Source organism: Dromaius novaehollandiae, chromosome 11 (genome assembly GCF_036370855.1).
Source record: "Dromaius novaehollandiae isolate bDroNov1 chromosome 11, bDroNov1.hap1, whole genome shotgun sequence".
In the NCBI taxonomy this organism is placed as follows: domain Eukaryota; kingdom Metazoa; phylum Chordata; class Aves; order Casuariiformes; family Dromaiidae; genus Dromaius; species Dromaius novaehollandiae.
Genome location: NC_088108.1, coordinates 23,149,822 through 23,155,816, shown reverse-complemented (window position 1 = coordinate 23,155,816; position 5,995 = coordinate 23,149,822). Strand labels below are relative to the sequence as shown.

The following is a 5,995-nucleotide window of genomic DNA, read 5'->3' as shown; positions in this document are numbered from 1 at the left end:
ATCTCCTCCGAAACGGGCCCCCAAGCACGCTCTTCTCGCAGCATCATGGCTGGGCACTTGAAGCAGACCTGGCAGCGAAACAGAGCAAAGCTCTGCGCGAGCAGGTCCAAAAGCAACAGCAAGACGTTTTCCTTTGCCCCCCTGGGTTAGAGCCCAGCCTTTCCGCAGCAGCAGCCTGCACAAAGCGTGCAGCTCTTGTCTTAGCTCCGCTGTCCACAGATGCTTTCTGCCCCCCTTTCGTAGGTGCCGCATCCCTCTGCTCCTCCGTCAGCATCCTCCGGCGCCCGGAGCAGAGGACCTGGGGCGAGAGCGGCCGGTTGGGCTCAGCCTGCCCTTGCCCACCGTGGCTGTGGGAGACGGAGCAGGGAAGCGAGTTTTCAGGCAACAAGAGAAAACCAAAGCTGCAGAGTGCCGGGTGAGCCCGGGGTGGAGCACCGTGGGGAGCGCTGAGGGGAATCGGGGAGCGGGGAAAAGGAGCGCAGCCCCTTCTCGAGGCACAGAAGCCCCTAATTGCCATTATGGAGAGGTCTATGAACCGCTAATGCAAATGCCTTGAAAATTATGTTGGTGAGGGCACCTGCAAAGAACAGGGAAAAAAAATATGATTGCTTTTTAAACACACAAAAGTCACCAGGTTTGCAGGATTAGGGAAATTCTGGATTTTCCTCAAAACCTTTTGGCTTTGCCTGGCCAAATGCACCTGATCAAGTTAGAGCAAATCCAAAGACCTGGAGAAAATAGGCTGATATTTTTTCTCGACAATTTAATTTCCAGTTTGAAAAATGCTGGCCACTCTAATAAAATCAACAAGAAACAAAGGGTATTTATGAAAAAATACAGTTCCTGCAATATTTTGACTCAGAGCAGAAGGTGAGTTTTCTAGTTGCAAGGGCTTTGGAAGCAAAAAGTGCTGTTCACAACAGCCAGCACAGCTCACGGCCGGGACCTGCAGCCAGAGCAGGATTTGTCCCTGGGGTGGCTGAGCGCCATGGCCCAGGCAGCCCGGTGCAAGGAGCTGCACACCTCGAGAGCAGATCCAGACCTATTAATAAAGAATGATTTCTGCATTCATCTGTGATGATCGTTGTAATATTTTCATCATCTGTTTCTGCTCTTGGTCCCCAAACCAGACCCATTTTATACATTTTTATAATTCAGGGTGAGGAACTCATTTATTCCTCCTCTTTGGAAGTTTTTAAGTTGTAAGGAGGTGGCTGGAGCCCAGTATGTTTTTGCTTGCACTGGTCCAAAGGAGCCAAATTCTCCAGTTCTCCGGGGAGCGAGGTGCGACTGGGCTGCGGGCAGCAAACGCGCTCTGGTATAAATTAGAGGGCGGCAAGCTGCACATTTCCATGCAAACTTGTCTTCTGGCAGAGCAAAGACTGTGTCGCCCAGCGTTTCTGCTGTTTATCTGCTGCTGCCCCTTCCCCAGCTTCTCTCCCGGCCGTTATTTCCACCCGTTATCTCGCTGTGCCACTCGTCAGCCGGGAGCGACGCTCGGTTTCCCAGCCCATGCGCTTGGCCACGTGCCCCCGCTCGCCCCGTCCCCACGGATGCCTCGTCTTCCCAGCTCGGTCCCGGGGGCAGGTATCTGCAGCGAGAAAATCGCCAGCCGGCATCTCGAGCAGCACACTCCTTCCTTGGGAGGACTTTAGGCCTGGTCTCCTCCCGGAGCAAAAGGTCTGCTGCGAGCCACCTCCCTTCCCAAACACTCCTTTAAACGACCTCCCAAAATATCCACACAGCTCCAGGAAAAGCTCCAGAAATCCGAATTAGAAAGGCCTTGCTGTGCAGTCAAGATTTCAAACTTTGCTATTTAGCAGCCTTCTGAAATACAGTATTTCAGTGCCTTTTGCTCTTTGCACAATAGTACTAATATGAAGAAATCTCGCAAGCACAGCTGGTCTAAATAACTGTGTGTACGAAACACAAACAGACTTCTTGCGCCTGGGACATATATCCTGCTGCTCTGGCTCATTTCTAAATACAGAACGCAGTGAGCATCAATTGACATCTCATAAACTATTGAAAGGGGTTGCGAGGCTATTTCCGTAGCCTAAAAATACAAACTATCTGGAGAAAACATGAAGCAAGAGTTTTAATTTTGAGCTTAGCATTAGTGAAAGGATTTAGACAGTTAGGTACATTTGAAAATACCTTGGCCTCTCGTTTCTTTGCTTTTCCTGGAATATCTATTAAAGAGCAACTTAGCAATGTTTTATTGCAAACATGCAAATATCCCAAGCACAAAAATGCTCAGCGGATTCTTTCTTAAGAGGAAAAACCAGCTCCAGATTTGGGAGGCAATCCTCTCCCGGCTCTCCTTCCCCCCGCCGTGCAGCGAGCCTGTGCCCGTTCCAGGGACACGGGCCCCGGACTTCAGCGCGACCCACATACACAACGGGAAAAATGAGAGCATTTCACCCAGGGGATCAGCCACGAGCCGCTTCCGACAGGAGGTAATATACGGCACGAGAGCTGCGGAGGGCCGGGGGACAGCGGGCTTATTTATCAGCCTGTCCAAAGCGGTAGGTTTATGGATATATCTCAGCATTTCAAACATTTTACAAGCCACCGCCTCATGCAACTGCACTAAATTTCTGCAGACTCTGCCGTGATGCCTTCGCGCGGGGTAAGTAGGCCACGTTTCGCTCCGTTATGGTCGCTCTGTAAGGCTGGTGCTGCTGCACGCGCTGATGTCCTGGAGACAGGCTGCATACCTTGCCGTGATGATAATACCAACCGAGGCTAAAAACTCTATGTAACCAGCTACATGGGCTAAATGAAGGGTTTATGCCATTTTTTTCTTTTTTTTTGGAGAGGGGGAACTATATATGTTATAACTACATTTGTTAGTGCAAAGTTTTTGTGATTTACTTCTCCCTCCTCCAAAAAAGCTTGTGTCACAGTTCTTCGACAGTTTTGCTAAACGTTATTTGACTCTCAAAAGCAAGGCAGCAGGCAGAGACATGCTCAAATGCAATAAAAATGCTATTTCCCTTGATTTATATAATATGCACAGAAATTCTAGGGATTTATTAATGCAGCACAAGTAAAAAACAACACTATATATCCACGGAGCTACTGAATTCTCTGATATACAGTCAGGGAAATTAGTTGCCTTCTTACGAAAGTACAATCTACCAAGAAAGAAGAGGCTGCAGAAACGACTGATGAGTGAGAAATCACTGTTGCAGTGACAAAGTCGTAGCAGCATTGTCGTCTTCTTCCAAATTTCAGGATCAGCAAAAATAAAGAGAATTTTGGAACGGCATTTAAAGATGCTTCTCTGAGTAAGACTTCATAAAGCGTGCAGAGGGAAAAAATATGCATTCCCCGGAGACGTGCCAAGCGAGCGGTGTGAATATTTGTGGTGGGACGGGGCTGCGGGTCGGGAGAGGCGGCTGCCGAGGCCGGACACTGCTGTGCACAACCCCGTTACGTGCAAAAGCTCCTTGGGGTCTGTCCCCGAGAGAGAGAAGGATTTCTCTGCTGTGGGCTTGTTTCTGTTCCTGACTTGGCTCCAAACATTTTTTTCCCTCCAAGTGTCTGCTATGGAGCATTTTCTTTCCGGTCTTCCCTAAAAGCTGCTGCTGGGCCGCGGCATGCGTGCGGCCTGCCCTCTCCCGCGCCTGCAAGCGTGGTGCTCGCTTTGCCGGCGGGACTGGCCTCGCTTCGCTTTCCCGAATTAGGCCAGGCCATCTTCGACGATCGGACGGTCAGGAAGGACTTTTACTGCTCAAAGCGAGAGTTCAGTGACTTTTTGCAGCCTTTTGCCTCTCGCCAGGATCTTCCTGCCAGCAAGCTTGTTTATTAGGATATTTGTGGAAGGTGAATCATAACGAAGGAATCACAGACGCAGCTGAAGCAGGCTGCCGCCTGGTCCTCCTCCTGGCAGCTCTCTGCAGCAAAATGCCACTGCGATTCACACCAAAAGTCCTGCAGAGGAACCAGGCTTTCGTGTCTCGGTCACACGAGTTTGGTTTTCCTGGCTCTGCTGGGTAACGGGGCGCTTATTATTTAAAAGGAAACAGCAACAAACAGTGTAAACAAACAAAACAGAAAAGGAATGGAAAAAGGAGAAAAAGTGCCCTGACTGGTGTGATACCCTCAGTCTCAATGGCCTGGAAATCGCGCGGCGTTTCTGCGGAGTCTGGGGTCGAGCAGCGCTCTCTGACCACCCGCTTTCCCTCTGCTGCCGGGGAAGAGGTTTCACAGAAGGGCCGAGGCTGGAAGGACCTCTGAGATCGCCTCGTCCAACCCCCTGCTCAAGCAGGGTCACCTAGAGCACGTTGCCCAGTTGCCATCTCCAGACGGCTTTTGGACATCTCCAGGGAAGGACACTCCAGAGCCTCGGTGGCTGCCCAGCTAAAGGGGAGAGGGCAGCGCTCACCGGCTCTTCTTCCCCTTCAGCCAGGACGGGTCCGACCACGCTGCAGAAGATCCACCCGAAATGGTGCAGAGTGCATCCTTATTTAGCAGACTTTTTGAAAGGAGAGATGGCTGAAAAACACGATCATTTCAACATCTACTATTTTCCCCTTCGTTTCACCTTATGACTTCAGTAACTATTTAACTTTCCAATGGAAATTTTTAAATGCAATTTTCCATCAGAAATGACCTTAAAAGTAAGGAGAGTTAAATATAGGGTGAGGAAACACAGCAATTACATTTCAGGTTGAACCGAGTGCTTTTGGTTGCTCAAGATTAAATATCTTTTCCCTCCCCATCTTGCCAGCCCAGACCTGTTCTTTTTTCTTTTTTTTTCCATTTTGACCACGGAACTGGAAAACCCTCCAGCTCCTGTGCTTGCTTGTGGGCAGCTGTGACACCCGTGCCCTAGGTTTCCCCCTGGTACTTACTGTGTTTCGGCAGCGTGACGCTTGGAAATTTTGGTGTTTGCATCGCTGCCTTCTCCCTCCTGATCCGCCGGCGCGGCACGGTCCCACTCCTGCTCCTACTGCCAACGCCACGCTGGAAAGGTCACAGCAGAGAGTCCTCCGTGACAAAGCCATGAACACGGGCAGCTTCACGGCGGAGCTGGCGTGTTATATGCGCTGCAGATAACCGCGCTGCGAGGGCAGAGATAGCACAGACAATGAAACTCAGACAAGCAGTGTTTGCCCAGCGCTGGGAGCATGCAAGCCGGGAGGCCAGCGGGCCGCGGGAGGCAGCAGAGCCAGCCCCGCCGGCCCCATCGGCAGCTCCCCGGTCAAGGCCGGAGGAGCACGAAGGGAAAAACTCGGCGACCGTCTGCCGCCAGCCCCTCTGTGTTCGACGCATCTGCACGGCGGCCTCGCTTGTTGTCCCTGCCGGTCCCAGCCGTGCTGCTAAGCCAGGGCGTGGACTGACCGCGCTCACCCGCCTCTCTGCCCGGTGCCTCCGACGCCGAGCGTTTTGCAGGTAAAAGGGAAGCGGAGGCAGCCGGAGGTGCAAGTGGGAGTCTGGAAAACCCCACGGCAGAATCCGCTGTTCATGCGGGAAGTGCGGAAAGAACAGGGTTTTGCGTGCGTGCCACTGAATAATTATGCTTTTAATAACAGTAATGGGCTTGCAGATGGGCTTGGCGCGCGGGTGGGAAGGCAGAAGGACGCGGCCGCGGCAGGTGGGCTGGCGCAGCACTTGTGCCTGCCTAATTCCCGCGGCGCAACTGCTGCAGCTACGTCGCGGCAGCTGGGAGCTGGGGCCGGGGGCTGCTAGTGCGAGGCTGACAGATCCAGGCTTTTTTCTCCCTGGCTCCACGGCATCTCGCGCCTGGGGCAAGCGGAGGCAGCTGCAATCCCGGGACGGCGGGACGGCACGTGATGCCCTCTGCGAGCCGCCCGGGGCAGCCTGGGGACCGCGAGCCCCTGGCCAAGCCGTGTCCCGGCCTGAAGGCAAAGCTGTGGCCAGACGTCATCGGGATCCCAGCATATGTGGCACCCGCCGGCTTGCCTACGGAAAAGGTGCTTTTGCATTGCCCTGGCTTTGCCAGCCCCTCGCCCACCTGCAATAT

The 5,995-nt window shown here is 52.6% G+C and overlaps 1 long non-coding RNA gene across 1 annotated transcript; it reads right to left on the bottom strand.

The window, feature by feature from the left end:
* Positions 1-2,977: 2,977 nt before the first annotated feature.
* LOC112989657 (uncharacterized) lies at positions 2,978-5,479 on the bottom strand. The gene is made up of 2 exons (XR_003260879.2): positions 4,863-5,479; positions 2,978-4,503 (listed from the first exon to the last, which is right to left on the bottom strand). It is a non-coding gene; the product is annotated as an uncharacterized LOC112989657 (long non-coding RNA).
* Positions 5,480-5,995: the final 516 nt, after the last annotated feature.